Source organism: Corvus cornix, chromosome 3 (assembly GCF_000738735.6).
Source record: "Corvus cornix cornix isolate S_Up_H32 chromosome 3, ASM73873v5, whole genome shotgun sequence".
NCBI classification, from domain to species: Eukaryota; Metazoa; Chordata; class Aves; order Passeriformes; family Corvidae; genus Corvus; species Corvus cornix.
Window position 1 is genome coordinate 51,924,858 of NC_047056.1, and position 16,508 is coordinate 51,941,365.

Sequence of the window (16,508 nt, forward strand, 5' to 3'; positions counted from 1 at the left end):
GATGCCTAGTGCAGTTCATTCTTCTTCATTTATGTCCCCATTGCAGAATTCAAGAGTGTCGTTGTTCAAGAGTCACGACAGTATTACTGCACCTTAAGGAGCGGTGAAGGTAGAGAGATTTCTTGTGCCTTTAGGTAAGAGCCAGGAAAGATTAAGAGCTGGAGAGTGCGAGCTGCTGGAAGAGAAACAACAGCACTGGCAAGAGTTCTCAGGGTTCTTATTCATTCCTTCAGTCTGACAGCAGTTTTCCAGGCAGTATTTTAATTTCTCTAGGTGAAGTTTGGTTCAGTGCAGGTGAAAAGCACTTGCTGAGGCTTCACAAGAAATCATTCTTTTTTGTACTGTGCTCCCTGTACCAGCTGAAAGAGGTAGTTTTTCTCTCCACAGCAAATGATGAACAGTAGTGCTTTCTATATTCTGCTGAGTGCCTTACAAACACAGACTGAGAGCTGATGCAGAGGTACTACATTAGGTGCTTCCATCCTACTTCCCACAGTTTTTCCAAGTGACCTTTCCCTAGCAAAAAAGAATGGAAGAAAAGCATCTACAAGTGGCACACTTTCGTTTAGGGGAGACAAAGGGAAGCAAATCTTTAACAAGGTGAGCATGTGATACATAATTAGAACAATTAAGAAGTGTAAATCTTGGTATAAAATGGCAGAGCTGAAGGAATGTCAGAGATTCCTTGTCAATTTATTCAGTCAGCTTCAAACACCCAAATGAAAAGAACTAATAGCAATATTTTAGAAGGCTTGATATAAATGAAATTAGAGGACTGAATTAGTGTGCTAGTGCCCCTGTTGACAGTGTTTGTCTTGCACATATACAGATAAAGAGATTTTTAAAAAACCCAAGTAAACTGTTTTTGAGCCCTTATTACTTCACAGCTCAAGGAGGAGCCATAACCTCATCAGAGCATCACATTAAATATAATGTCTTACTGGTGTACAAATATATATTTTGGAGCTAGTCATTGAAGAAAACAGTACATAGAGAGCTGAAGAAAATTCCAGGCCAAATTATCTACAGCAGTTAATAAAAAGGGTTTTTTAAAATGGTGTTATCAAAGATTTCTTAGAGGAGTAGTAGAAGAGAACTATGCATATGACTCATGTGTGATCAACAGCTTTTTCATAATGGCTCCGAATAGCCTTCCAAGGGTAACAGCTGGATTTAGATTTGATATGTATAAACAAAATCCACTGAGGCTAGAGTAAAGTGAAAAATCAATTGCAAAGCAATTTAAATTGCAAAGATATTTTGGATATGTACAGGGATAAAAACAAGAACTCAAAGATTTTAATTTTTGGAAGGAAGGAAGCAAGCAAGCAAGCAAGCAAGCAAGAAAGGAAGGAAGGAAACTATAAAACTAGAAGATCCTAGACTAAAAGTAAGCCTCGTCTAATTTTAGAAAAATCTTTGGCTGCTATGATAGACCTTGACTACTCTGAGATAGCTCTCTCATGCTATTCAAATGCTCCACAGTAGTTTCAATTTGTGAGACATGAGGGTTTTATTTGCATTTTCAGATACTCTATTCTCATGTTCTAAAAATATTTGCATTTTACCACTTACTATTTGATGCTCACATCATAGTGATCTATGTTACAAAACATTGATAGATGACAAGCAATGTCATTTAAGTGGTAGAGGTGGACAAAATAAAAATAATCTGCCAATAGAAAATATGCATTTCCCATAGATAATGTTAATTATCTTCAGCTTTGTTTCTTGCACAGATTTGCCAATTGAACTACAAGCCAAAGTTATAATTCATCACACACTGGGACCATGTACTTACTACTTTATAATTGCCTATGCAGAATTTTTAGGCATTAGAAAGAAGAATCACACAGACAAAAAGAGGTGAAGCATGTAGAATGAAGCATTTTCATTTAGGCCAGAAATGTGCATTTCTTTTCTATTTATGTTCTGTGTAATATTTCAATTATTGAAAAGAAAACGCCAGCACTTAGATTAAGGTTTCATGTGAAATGAGACAGAAAATAAAATATTGCCTTTTCTGCATCTTACATGTAAGTTCATCCTCATGTTTATATAATTGTTGCCTGACTCTTGCCTCATTTGGAAGCTGAAAATCTGCAAAATTACATGGAAAAGCAGGACCTGGTTCTTTTCTGCAAAGAGAAGACCGAAAGCGTTTTTATATGTATGAGGTGTAACAGAAAGTCCCTGTGAGCCTTCGTACCTACTACATGCACACACATTTTGTGTTCACACAGCAGAGCTAAAAGAGATAGGGCCAGGGATATTTAGAGGTTCTTTCCTGTAGCTGGCTAAGAAAAAGCAGACACTTCTAGCCCTTTTCACTAAACTTTATAATTTTCTTAACTTCAGCTCCAAATGACAAGTAGGTGAGACGTTAGGAATCACTGACACCTCTGTCTGTAGTACTGCCCAGCGACATCAGAAATGCATTCAGGATCCTTGTAAAGCATCACCTAAAATCTGCCATGTTTTGGCCACTGAAAGATAGAAAAACTGGTCAGATATCAGCATTAGGACTATCTGATGGCTCACATTCATTTGAATATTCCCTGTCTGTTTCAGATACCTCTGTTGCGAATGGGCAAAATGTCCATTCCTGTACTCACTATCTGAACAAGAAAAAAAATTTAAAAATTCACATATAACAAGATGGTTCTTTACTGCTTAACATCTTCTAGTGATGCAGAGCAGAGCTGATGTTCCATGTAGATGTTGCAAGGCTGAAAATATCTTCTCCAAGTACAAAACAACAAGCAGCCCAACTGTACCAGCTAGTTACATAGGGCATTATTCAACTCCTACCATTGTAAGAATTTTTGTAGGATTATAAGATTAGCAAAACACCACATGAATTAAATCTCTTATTTCAATATATGGAAATGTATTTCCCATTAGTGGCTCTACAAATTATGACAAGGTATTTTGAAGCATAAACATCTGACTAACCTAAATTATTCTAAATTTTTTGTTTCCCTTTCTGGTTTTTTATATCTTTTCCCCATCTTCCTGTGCTCTGTGAGTTCTTAACAATAACCACCAGGCACAAGTCTGAAGACTTGTTCAACCAATTCTCCTCCATGAGCCTTAGACAGTCCAAAATTTAAAAATATCTAACCTACTGAAATAGTCTCAAATAATCTCACATTTTGATTCTTGTATTAGAGTTTTACAGTTTTGTTTTGTTTCTTTCTCACTCTTAATAACTATAATGCTGTCTTTGATTAGAGAAAACTATTTTTCATGTCATGTTTTGGGAACCAAAAAAAAAGAAACACCAACAAAAAAAAACAACCCACACAAAAAAAAGTCCTATTGGAAAGTACAGTGATAGTCAATTAAATAAACTCATAATGCTTATGGAAGCCTCTGTGCATTTCCAGAGCATTTTTTCCCCATGATAGCTGCCAGCACACAATGCTATGTTTTGCATTATTTCTCTGCAATTACCACTCCATTCCAGGACAATGATATCAAAATATCTGATGTCAGCTACTATTCTGAACACAACTTTAATGTAATTGTCTCCTTTTATGTCTTGATGTTTCAGAAACACACCTGGGGTTTTTTTTAATTTTTCCATAATAAAGCTATGTTGTTTAGAGAAAGTATAGGTGTCAGACAGTTTTCTTCTGTCCAATAGACCTGAGTAGCAAGACGAAGAACCTACAGGAAGCAGGTACTCCAAGGAAACGTGCTTCCTTCCACATGTCCTCCTTTCAGTGTTGTAAATTCTGTTGCTCTGGTTTTGTTAACCAGAAAAAAATGCTAACCAAAAAATGTATTACAACACTCAGAAGAAGACATATGGCTTTGCAACTTTTGTCAAAGAAATAAAAAACAGAGCAATTCCACAGCCTCACAGCCATGAATGAAATCTGGATTTATTTTTGTATTTCTTGTTTTCTTTGACTTGAAATTGAGTCATCTTAACTGGCATTTGTACTTTGTATGCTCCTCATGAGGCTTCATTGCTGGATTCAATAAATCATAACTGTCACAAAGCAGTTTTAGCATTACTGCCCTACACAACTGCATTTGTGGTATTTTATCACAGCTGGCAGTCAATCAATGGTTCTTATCAGACATTTTGGTCATTACATTGGAAGATTAAAGTGAAAGAATGTATTTGCTAATCCATTTGTATACTTGAGCTTCTTTACTCCAGGGTATCAAATCAAATTAAAGTGGATATAAAACAGATGTCTTTTGCATGCTATAATCTGTGTGACAAGCCAACTGGTCTATAGAATCATGGTACTGATTACTCCCTTTCATTCTTGCATACTCCTTTGCACAGTTTCTGAACTGAATTCCCAGCTGGAAAAACAATATTGATTTTTAAAATTTTGATTCAGGATGCTAACAGCAATCTGTTAGCTATAGAATTTACGTGAAGAAGCCTGTAAGGACCTGTGCTCAAGACATTATTACAGAGGTGTAAGGTGATAAAATCAGAGGTCCAAAAATGAAAAATGAGATCTGAAAAAAAAAGCTGAAGATGTTCTTGCCATTAAATCTCTGCAAGATCAACCAAATCAATCATTTTGCCAAAGGCAGGTTTACCCAAGTATAGAGATATTGAGAAGCATTTTTTAAGCTTCTTCTTAAAGACCTCCAGTGCCAGACATGCTACAGTCTCCTCACATGAACTGCAGTTGTGCTTTAGTCCCTAGCATCAGGTAATTAGTTTGCACCTTGGATGAACTTCCTTTCCTTTGGTGTGATTTAGATACCTTAGAAAAGCAAGCACTCACTTTTCATGCAACTTAAGACTGTTATCAGATCATCTTTATTTAATTTCCTCTTCCTTCTGCTTAAGTGTCAGCTGGTTCCTTCTCCATGAGTTATTTCAATGCCATATGCCAAGGTCTAATAGGTCAAAGAAAACTTTAAGTAAAGTAGCAATCACCTTGAACAATCATCTAAACTTCCCCATCTCCAGAAGAAAATCAAGGCTTCTAAAAGGCTCCCTTTATTTTTGTTTGTATAACAAACAAATTTTTGTTTGTAGTTGCCTTAGAGCCAGGCAAAGAAAGGAATTTTTTCTATTCGTAACTTGCTGCCAAAGAATTTTAATACTACAAATAAGGGTATCATGCAAATGTACAAACAAGTCAAAATCCTGTGACCTACACCTATTTATAGATCTCAGTTGTATAAATAATGGAGTCATCAGCTGAACTATGGACCTGATCTGTCATCATTGACGATGATAGAATTATTTTTGCTGATATTTTTCCAGACTTAAATAGAATCACAGAATCACAGAATGGTTTGGGTTGAAAGGGACTTCAGTGATCATCTAGTTCCAACTCCCCATGGCTAATTCAAGCATTTTATGCTGACACTCCCTATGGCAGAAGGGCTGCTTTTAGTGGAGTTGAAGTGTTAAATGGTGTAAAAAAGAGTAGACAGGGCTTTGGTGATGAAACAATGTCAGTGCTGATTAAAAAACTTATATTCAAGTTCTCTCATTTTCCAGTTGCTTCCTAATTATGCTGCATGCTTCTTATAAGTAACAATATTAAATAAATATCTGTGAACTCCTAGAATCAGGAAGCTTGCAATAAGATTATTCTCTTCTAATGTAAATCCAAATAATCAGCTTTTACTTAAAGTCGCACTACTTTTAATTCAAAATAATTCTGTCAGAGTCAGCGGTGTCTCTTTGGATATGCAGCAGTCCAACAGAAAACTGTTTATGCCCTTATGGCATGAAAACATCCAGTCTTTACTGTCATCTGTCCCTGAAAAAGCAACATGCACAAATTCTTCCCAGATATTTACATGCTCTTTTTAAAATTAAATTAAATTAAATTATCTTGGAACACTAAAGGAGCATTTTTCTATTCAACTCGATGACCAAATAAACCAAAATTTTGCACCTAAGTGTACACACAGAAAAAAGAAATCAGTTTTGTTCCAAAGAGATCTGGAAAAAAAATATTCCCTTACTTCTGTGAGAACACATTATTGTGGTTGTGCTGTAGCAACAGACCTGTGTGAATTAACACTTAAGTGAAAATATGAAGAGAAACACTCAAATAAACATATTTATATTTATTCATTCATCTATCTGTCTGTGCTATTGCTATATATATTCCATTGGAACTTAACTCTCAGAGGATACATTTTCATTCAGATCAGGGTTTCTCTTTGCCTCCCTTTTACTTAATGAGAACTGCTGCTAGCATTTTCCATGCATCTTCCTTAGTAAATGGCTTCTTTTATCTGTGAAAGACAGCGAATGAAAGTGATACAAAATTCCAGGACATGACACAATATGGGTTTGAATCTATTATTTAATATATTTTCATCAAGATAATTTAATTTATTGGGCTGATGATCCAATATTGATAGCCTGAGAAAATTTTATTCATATAAATTGGAGTTAAAAATTTTTCTGATTTTTTAAAATTTACATGATTTTCCTCCAAAGTTCTTGTACAAGTAATGAATCAGCATCTGTCAGGTGAGAACTTGTGGATCATTGGATGCTTATAACACTATATTAAGTGTTCATGCCCAGTTTTTGACAGCAGAAGGTCTCTATGAGGAGAAGCCAAAGACTGCCACATGAACCTCATCCTGGAGCAGTTGGATATTCCTGGAGGAACTGCAGCCCAAGGAAAGCCTTTGCTGGAGCAAGGCGAAAGGGTGAGATTGAAGGAGCAGCAGAGAAAACCCTCTATGTACCAAATGTAACATGCCCCATCCATTCTGCCAGGGCTTGGACCAGGAATGGGGAATGGAGGAGTGAAATTGAGCAGGGAAAAGAAGGTGGAAAGGCTGCTTTAATGTTTCTCTTTGTTTCTCACTACTCAAATCTACTTTAATTGGCAGTAAAATAATTTTCTCCAACTCTAATATCTTTTGTTCATGATGGTTACTTGTAAGCAGTCTCCACATCTTTATCTAGATCCATGAGTTTTCTCATCCTGTTTTCTCCCCTTTTCCTGATAAGGAAAGGCTAGAAGTGAGTAGCTGGGTGGGCATTTGACTGTTTGCTAAGTATGCTCCCTCATCCTTCCCATCCCCCCCGAAAACAGAGGTGTTAACTGTGGAAGTCTGGCTCCCATTTAATATCATCATCATCTTCCTAGAGATACTACTTAGATACCTTACCAATATCTTATTGAAAAAGTTGTGATCTGATTCAGCCTTGCAGATTTTGCTAAAGCAGTGGGTACTCAGAGCAGAGACCTAGAAGACACTAAATCTTCCAGATTTCCCACTGAGTGTTTTGTGGCCCATGCTATCCATACTGAACACCTCACTGGCCTTGGAAGCACGGACATGGTCTCTCAGGTAAGGAAACTCAAAGATCATCCCTGTAGCAGAGAAGACAGTGCAAGTTTGGTGTTATATAATTCTGACCTGTTGGCAAACCTGCCTTGCCTATGTATGGATGTCAGAGGGCTTAAAACAATTAAAGTCTAAAGAAGGTTTAATAAAATGCATAGAAGTACTGACTTGTGCTGTACTAATATAGCTACATAATCTGTATTTCTTACTATATAGTCCAATGTGTTATATTAATTAGAGCCTTTAACTGGAACCTTAGTCTAAAGGAACTGGATTTATTCTTCTACTGTCTCCCGACAAAATAGAATAACAATTCCTTGGGATGAAAACTCTGAAGAACAGCTGAAGGAAAGAGGCTGGTTCAGTTTGGGGCAGAGGCAACTTGGTGGGGACCTGACAGCAGCCCACAAGCACCTGCTGACAGATCACTGTGCTGTTCTGTATGTCATGAAATTAATGAAAAAAACCCACATCAATCTTTTGAGGAAGATATGTAGTATATTTTGGCCCCTTTGGAGCTAACACTTCAATAAATTTCCAAATCTATCAACCAAGTCCTTCAAATTTGTGGAAGAGTTTCCAGATGGAAGTTCTCTTAACAGTTTCCAAGCTATTCAGTCTTGGTTTGGATCTCATGTGGCCTCTATGGCATCACTACATCTCAGCTGCAGTTAAAAGCATCCATAATAGTGCGCTAAAAATCATACTTTCCCCTCCTGCAGTACTTCAGGTGACCCAAAGGGCAGGACATCACTGAAGCTTAGCTCCACAGTTCTGAAAGTATTGGATTCAGTAATTGGATGCTGTAACTAAACCAGCAGTATCTTTTTGAAATTAAAGGAAACCTATGAACCTAAGAAAAGCACATATCTCTCTCCATTTCTTGGTGTTACAAATCCTGCATTACAGCTATCTCTTTGGTTTCAGACACTGTGAGCCTACAATGTGGTGTTGAAATTCCCTTCACAAAGTCAATAAACAGCAATTTACTTTCTCAAGAAATGTGAGCATTTATCAGAATAAATAAATTAATCCCTGATGCTGCAATCTGAGATAAAATGAGATGGATGCATAAAATCTGGATGCATTTTATTGGCTTACAGTTTTTCTTCTAAGTATATCAGATTTTTTTTAGTCTGAAATATCTTTCATTGAGAGTACTTGAACTAAAAACATTAGCAGAAAATTAATCATAACACAAGTTCTACCTAGTAAATAGAATACCTTTCAGGCTACAGCTCTAGTGCATTCAGATAAGAATCCAAACCCACAATGCATCATTTATTTAATTAGTTTCAAATGCTATGAGACTGATGTAAAATTGTTTTCTTCTACAAACACATTAAGAAGATGAGATTTTGGGCCGATAAATATGATAGCTTCTCTCTACCTGTTTCAGTAAGGTTTGCTTTCAGCTGAGGACACCAGCAGACTCAAGAAGGAAGTATGGGGTGTGGTTTGCCCTTTCTTTTTTCTCAAAAGCTGTTCTGGTCAATCTCCAGAATAGTTGCTTAAAGTATGCAGAATTTTTTATGAACATTGCATTAGCTCTCTTTTTCTAAGGTTTTTAAAGGAAACAGTAACAATTGATATAGAAAGTTGTCCCCAACAGAGCAAGACTGAACTTCAGCTGGTAAGCATTCAGGATCAATTACATCAAAATATTCTAAACCAAATTCTCTGATTTGAAGTTCAGATATAGTTTAAGTATACAGGTTTCATTATATTGCACTGTGATTTAAGATTGCTTAACATTATTTTGTGGAAGGCTAGAACTCAACCTTACTTTTTATCATTTTCCTGAGTGAAAGCCAAAGCAAACTTTTCCACCAGCCAGACTGTGAGTCAGAATAAATGACACTCCAGGAAACAATATATTTTCATCTTGGTGAAATTAACTCAGTGTATTCCCTAGATCCTTTACTTTTGTGGCAGCTATCAATTTATCTTAATTAACACAACCTGGACTGGACTGATTATCAGTCCTATGCATATGGAAATCATTCCTAGTAATCAATATATAAATAGATAGACTTTCTTATTCTACAAAATTATTTTTTTCAATTAACAAAATAGTTTGATAGATTTTCAACATTTGTGGAAATCCTTTTGATACCAATTTTGGTTAAAATCTTGCATCTCTAATAGAGTTTTATGGTGTCTCTAATCACCCTTATGAGTTTTTGTCTTCCACATAAATAATCCTTAGAGAAGGATGCAACTTCTTCCATTAACTTCATTTCAAAAAGACTTTTTCAAATATGTTTAATTGTACTTAAGTCAGCTTGAACCTTATCAGTGAATTTTAAAATTGTATACAGTTATACACATGAAATTTTCAGTGACTTTTCCAATTTATTAATTAAAACAGTCAGGGATTTTTTTTTGTTTGTTTATTTCAGCATTCTATCCAGTGGGATATGTAACTAAGAGCAGACTTTATTCAGCTGTGTTTTTTTTTATTTCCAGAATCTTTGCCTACAAGCATCTTAATTTCCTGAATGCCATGAAATCTGTAATTTTTACTGCATTCATAATGAAAACTGTTCATACTCTGTATCATACCCACAGGATTCATTGAACTGTCACACTTTACTCAGAGTTGTTTACTGGCACTCCTGTAGAAATTAAAATCACTAAAGTCTTTTGAAGTCTTGCTAATTTTTTTTTATTAAGGTTCATCACAGTTCTGGTCACACTCTAAGCTTCCTGCAGCTGCTACTGGTCAGGTTTCTTGAAAGCCTCTGGTCTTCCTGAGGTTTCTGAAAAGTGCTCTTGTCAAGAAGTTGAATCCTCCTCTCTTAACCCATATGGAATGGATAATTGAATAAAATAAAATTGAAGAAGTTCCATTAGCTGCCAATGTTGGGGTTGTTGGGTTTGGTTTGGGGGTTGTTTTCCTTCATTTTTTTTCCTGTAAGAACTTGAAAGGAATTGAAAACTTGCTCCTCTGTAAGGGATCATCTGGTCTTCTGCTATTTCAGTCAGGAAAATTTTCTGTTCTCCTCTGGAAGCTTCACAATTCACTAGTGATGTCAGTGGATTAACAGGAAAGAAGTGGAGAAAAAGTTTTTATAATGTAAGGCCCAAAGAACTTGCCAATATACACCCACATGAAGTAGCTTGATGTTAAATTATTGTAATAGTTAACCAAGTTGGTACTGTTCAATAAACAGATGAAATGGTGGAAGCACATTGAGCTTTTTTCCTGCTTCTTCAGAAGCAAGCTGAAGATCTGAGATATCTTTCAGTCACATTCATGTGTTGGAGTTAGAGATTCAGAAATGTGTGAAATAAATCCACCTGTTTAAGATGGTAGAGGCTAAGGCAAATCAGAGAAGAGAACTTCAGTGGAAAACAGCCATTGAGATAAAAATCGGTCTTCGGGTAACTCATCACTCCACAGAAAATTGGAAGGCTGGAGTGAAGTATGGGAGCACAGGAAAATTCCAAGCAGAAACAGCATGGCTTGAGTCTGAAGGGCAGATACTCAGATTGCTTGGGAGTTCCAGGAGCTTACAGACCAGTTTGCTGTTGTACATCTTGGAGGAAGCAAGGCCTAATGGAATGAGCAAGTGAATGATTTCCACTGGTGTTAGAGTGGCAGGGTCTTGTAAAGATAAAAAGGAGAAGTTATATCAGAAATGGAAGGAGGTAGGGCTGAATATGAAATGTTGGAAGACTGCATTGTGCCATGCAGTAACTTCTGCTGCCAATTCTTTGTATTGTATTTGTTTTCTGTCCTGTTGACACCATGAAGGAGTGTTTTCACACTTCACCTGACAGTTATTTTAGGCCAGTGCCTGTGCCACACGGTGTCCTGGAGGAGACACAGCAGGCAAGGAGAAGCTGAATCAACATGGCCATAGCACTCTGCCCTGTTTGTCCCATCAGTTGCACCCTCAGACAAAAGCTCACATATTTGAAATGTTCATCAAAAGGGAAAGCATTTTGTTTCTGTCATGTTTGAAATGTATTTTAACCCACTGAGCAGACCAAAATGCTATTTCATGCTAATGCTTTTGCTACCTAGCATGCAAAACTGCATGCTGCTGTGTGGTGCTACTAATTTACTGGACATTAGCTGTGTTAGCTAGCTCAAAGCTCCCTATAGTAAATTATGCTGGGCAGTCTGTAAATGTTGCTTAAATTATGTTATGCTACATTCTTTTATTATACTTTTATCCTTACCAGTCCACAATAGGAGTTTTAGCCTTTTCCGAATCCTTTCTGATTTGAGTATTAAAACAAAATTTAAAAATTACAGTAGGAAAATTTCCTCTGATTGTTTTTCCAGCCCATTTTTTAAACACTGAAAATTCACCATTGTTTTCTGCATGTTAGAAAGATGTCCAGGGACAGTAATGCAGTTGCAAGTGAACACAGAGCAGCAGTTACATGGACAATCATTCATCATGGTCTGAAGAATACCAAAAGCTCAGCTAATTGGCTGATGAACCTCTGCTTTACACATTGACAAATGACACCAAACTATGAATCAGGGCATGAGTAAGCAACCAGTGGAAAATGGTTGACCTTTGAGATAGCTCAAGCCTATACAAACATTTAGTTTTGCATTCCAATTAATTTTTAGACTGAAAGAAAAGTTTATATTTGCTTGATTCAGCCTCCACCTTGTCTTCTGCATACATCTCCTAGTAAGCTAAGTAATGTCAATTTTCCCTCTTTTTCTGCTGGTGTGATCTTGTAAGACAAGTCTTAGATAAGTGCCCAGTTAGAGAAAGAAAGAGAGAAGTGACAGCCTCTTACTGGAATAATTTCCCAATGGAAAATACAATTTTTAATAAATGTTCTTCTCTTTCAAAACAGGGGAACTTTGATTTTAACCTAATTTTTAATTCCTTCAGGAAGAATAAGAATGAAAGGCAAAGTAAAAAGAAATAAAAGAAACACATACAAAAAGGAAGAAGAATTTATTAATGGCTTGCAGTAAGTTTTAGGGAAAGAAAAGAAAATACTATGTAATATCACAACACTCTGCAATTTCACCTTATAATGTAAATCATGGTGTTTCTGATCTCTGTGACACAGAAACAACTGTCAGACCCAGCCAGACTTACAGATAAAAGCAAGAAAGCTTACCTATTGGAGCATTGGAAAAAGGAAACTGTGTCAGATAAAGATCTTACTTCTCCTTGAACATACCAAAGATACTACTTCACCTTTGTGCTAGTTTGAAAACAAACTAGTGGGAGACACCAAGTCAGAATAACAATTTAATAGGGAAATAAAAAGAGGGGGAAAGGAAAAAAAAAAAAAAACAAACAAACAACAATAAAAGCGGATAACACTGGGTTAAACTGACAGAGTTAGGATACAACCTGGCACCCTGTTAGTCAGGGTGGTGGTAGCAGTCTGGTAGAATGGTGGCTGCAGTCCTCCCAAAGTGGTGATCCTGTAGAAACAAAGGGTCTGTTCCTCCTCAGAAGGTCCAGTGGTAGCTGTGTAGCTCCCATCCTCTGGAAATCCAGTGGAAAGGCATTGCCTCTGGTGGTCAGAGTCCCAGATTATATCCACGATGGGATGCTTGGTTCCTCCCTCTGGGTGGAGCATCTCACAATGGGGTAATGAGTCATGAGGCCAAGTGTTGATTAGGCTCATTAACAGAAGATAGTTCAGAGGGAGTTATCTCTGAGTCATGCAGCAGGGCATTGATGGGCCATTAACAGAAAGATAGTCCAGGGGGAGGAGGCAAGGAAACACTGCCCCACCTGGTTTCAACAGCTCATGAGGATGGTAATAGAATACACTGCAACCCAGGACAACCTTGAAAACATAGTTTCTTTAATTGAAATTAATAATTTATCATTTTCTTTCTATAATACTTCTTAACACTTTATAGCAAGCTCCCCTGCTTTGAACTTGAACCAATCCCACATAAAGTTACACACATTTCAGCTTCTCAATGAACATACTGTTTAAGACCATGACAGGAATATAGCTCTAAAAATGACTGTCTGCAAAATTGGCCAGCTTCTCTGTCTCTTATTCTATGGAATAATATATCAGAACATCTGAATTCTTAATAATTCCCCTTTTCAGAGAACAGTACTTCATTTTACTTTCCCCAAAGGAAGTAAACTCAAGTACAATATTGTAGATGGGTTTGTGATCCACAGCCTATGCATTTAACCAAACTAGGAAGGAGGATGCAATTTATCTGAGACATTTATTTCCTATTAGGCATTTGCAAGCATCTGTTTCAACACACCTGCTCTTTTTGAGAGTGAAGTATGAAGTCAATGGGACTGCCTAGGTATAACAGAGTCTTTTCTGAATAAAAGTGCTATTAGGGTCCCTTTCTATTTTGCCATTGCTATTAAATTAATTAATTACAGTAATTCACAGGTATAAATTTCAACAATCAATCTTGAAACAGGAACAGATTAAATATCTTTATATGGAAGTGAAACTTGTAAGTTAATGAGTCATTTTCACATGAACTCCCATTCACATTGATTTTGTGTCTCTCTGCCATAGAAATAGGGTTTGCCAAGATATGTCTGTTTGGACCAGCTGTCTCATTGCATATAAAACACATGTTCCATTAAAAAGCAGATTTTTGCTGAGCCCATTCAAATATGCATTTCAAAGTTGGTCCTAGAATTGTCATTCCCTGTTGCTTTAACAAAGGAGCTGATGAGAGACTGTGAGTTTATTTCTTCCTTTTTTTTCTACTGAAGAGATTATTTTGGTCAAAGAGTAATATTCTTCTCTACTAATGTCAGAATGGGAAAGAACTCAGAAATTAGTTATTGACCTTGCACAAGGCCCTTGCAGAGACAGTAGTGCTGTATTTATGCAGTGGCTGGTTTTTTTTGTCTGAGTGTCCCAAAAGTCTCATACCAAGAAACAGACCCTTACAGAAAAAACAAAAGAGTAGCCAGACAAGAGAAACATGGAGTAGAAGGGGATGAAGTGCAGTGATGGCCTGGAGACACCTCCATATCAGACTAGTGCTGCAAGAACAGATGTCTCTTCGAGTGGCAGTGGAAGCTGCTGATGATTCTGATCTATTGCAATTAAGTAAACATTTCAGAAGATAAAACACTTACATTCAAACAGAAACCCTCAGAGTTATCTGAAACTATATTTTTATAGTTCCAGAAGCCTGTTGTTGAGAGACAAAGCATCTTACTGTCTTAAATTATGTATAGATTATATATGCGGCTAAATTACAGTTACTAATCATACTGGATTATCATAGAATGGTTTGGGTTGGAAGGCACCTTAAATAGCATCTAGTTCCAATCCCACTGCCACATGCAAGGACACTTTCCACTAGACCAGGTTGCTGCACCATCCAACCTGGCCTTGGACACTTCCAGAGATGGGGCACCCACAGCTTCTCTGGGCAACCTGGTCCAGTGTGCCACCACCCTCATAGTCAAAAATTTCTTCCAAATATCTAATCTAAACCTACTCATTTTCAGTGTAAAGCCATTCCCTCTTGTCCCATTACTACATGACCTTGTAAAAAGTCCCTCTCCAGTGCTTTTGTAGGCCCCTGTAGGTAGTGGAAGGTGCTTCTCACAGCTTTCTCTTCTCCAGGCTGAACAACTACAGATCTCTCAGCCTGTCTCCACAGGAGAGGTGCTCCAGCCCTCTGAACATCCTTATGGCCCTTCTTTGAACGCAGTCCAACAGCAAATGTCATGTAGACCTGAAGCAGATTTTCCAAACTGGAATTATTGAATAACCACACTCACAGCTCAGAGTGATAAAAACACAGCTTTTTTAATTTGACTCTCAAACTTCATCACCTAGGCTGTTAAATTTGCTTTGTCTGACTTCAGAGTAAGTTTTCTGCCCTGGAATATATGAGTGCATCTATTTACTATGGGTTTTTGCCATGTTGCATTAAAACTAAAAATATATTATCATTGAGAAACTCTATTCTGCCAAATGGAGGAGAGTGAAAAGAACTCACTACAGCTAGGATAATTGTGGTTTTTTTATTATTTAGTATGTATCCAGGAGAGTTTATAGCTGGCTACAAAAAATGTGTAAGGTAATAAACATGCTTTTAAAAGTCACTGTTTTTTAACTAATAGGATTAATAATTGAGAACATTAATAGGACATTGTAGCAAGGCTCTCAAGAGCCAGGAAGTCAAGGAAAATTATTCATTTAGTTGTTGCAGTAATTTAGTTAATTAGATTTTCTTTGCTCTACTTAATTTTTTTTCTAAAAAATATTTTCTTTCTGGTTAAATTAATTCTTTACATAAATATGTGATAGTGAGAGCAGAAAAATATGTATTTTCCATTAGAAATTCATATTCAGTGTTAATGAAAATGCTTTTTTTTATTTGAGGAATAAACGATATTACTTTCTGTACCATCATGATCTTAAAAATAAGAGGGTTGTGAAAAAATTATCTGTTGAATAAAAATAAAATGAGAAGTCTCTTTTTTCTGCTCTATAGTGGTATGTGCTTAGCCTAGTAATGTATTAAGCTCATTTTTGTTATGGCAAAATTAAACAAAACCCCAAATATTTATCAGTTCATGCTTGTGCTGAGCTCGTGAGAGTTGCTCTGGCCGTGCCCTCTGTGAAGATGCCCGCTTGGATAACTGAGCTTGGTATATTTTTGGGATCTTACCAAGAAACCTCTTGAAAAGCCAATCATCCAGAGATTTTCCATTGCAGTTAAATGCAGAGCAAGTTACTCGTAGAAAACTGGCCAAGATTAATTTTCTGCAGTGATTTTTTGAAACGTATTAAGATAAAGAGACAAGATTTTATTTTGTGACCTATTATAGAGTTGTTTATTTTTTATTGTTATTTGTTTTGTATATAGTGTTTATTTTTCTGTCATATTTCTATCTAGCAATTATGGATGCAAATCAATTAGCAAAAATCTTTGCTTGGGAATATTACTGGATGCTCAGACTGTGTGGAAAATAATATCTCACCCATATGTTCTTATGTGCTCATGAAGAGGCTCCTCCTCCTCTCTGCGCTATCACAAGCCATACAAGGCATAGCTTTTGTGTAAAAGAAAGCTTTGAAATTGTTAAAAAAAATGAAGTTCCAGACCTTCATGACACTCAAAAAAGTAAAAATTAGCCATTTCACCTGGTGGAATCAATGAAGAAAAAATTTGCATTGCCACATTATCAACACAATGGCCATCACGGTCTTTCATAGCAAAAGTCCAAAGCCAAGAA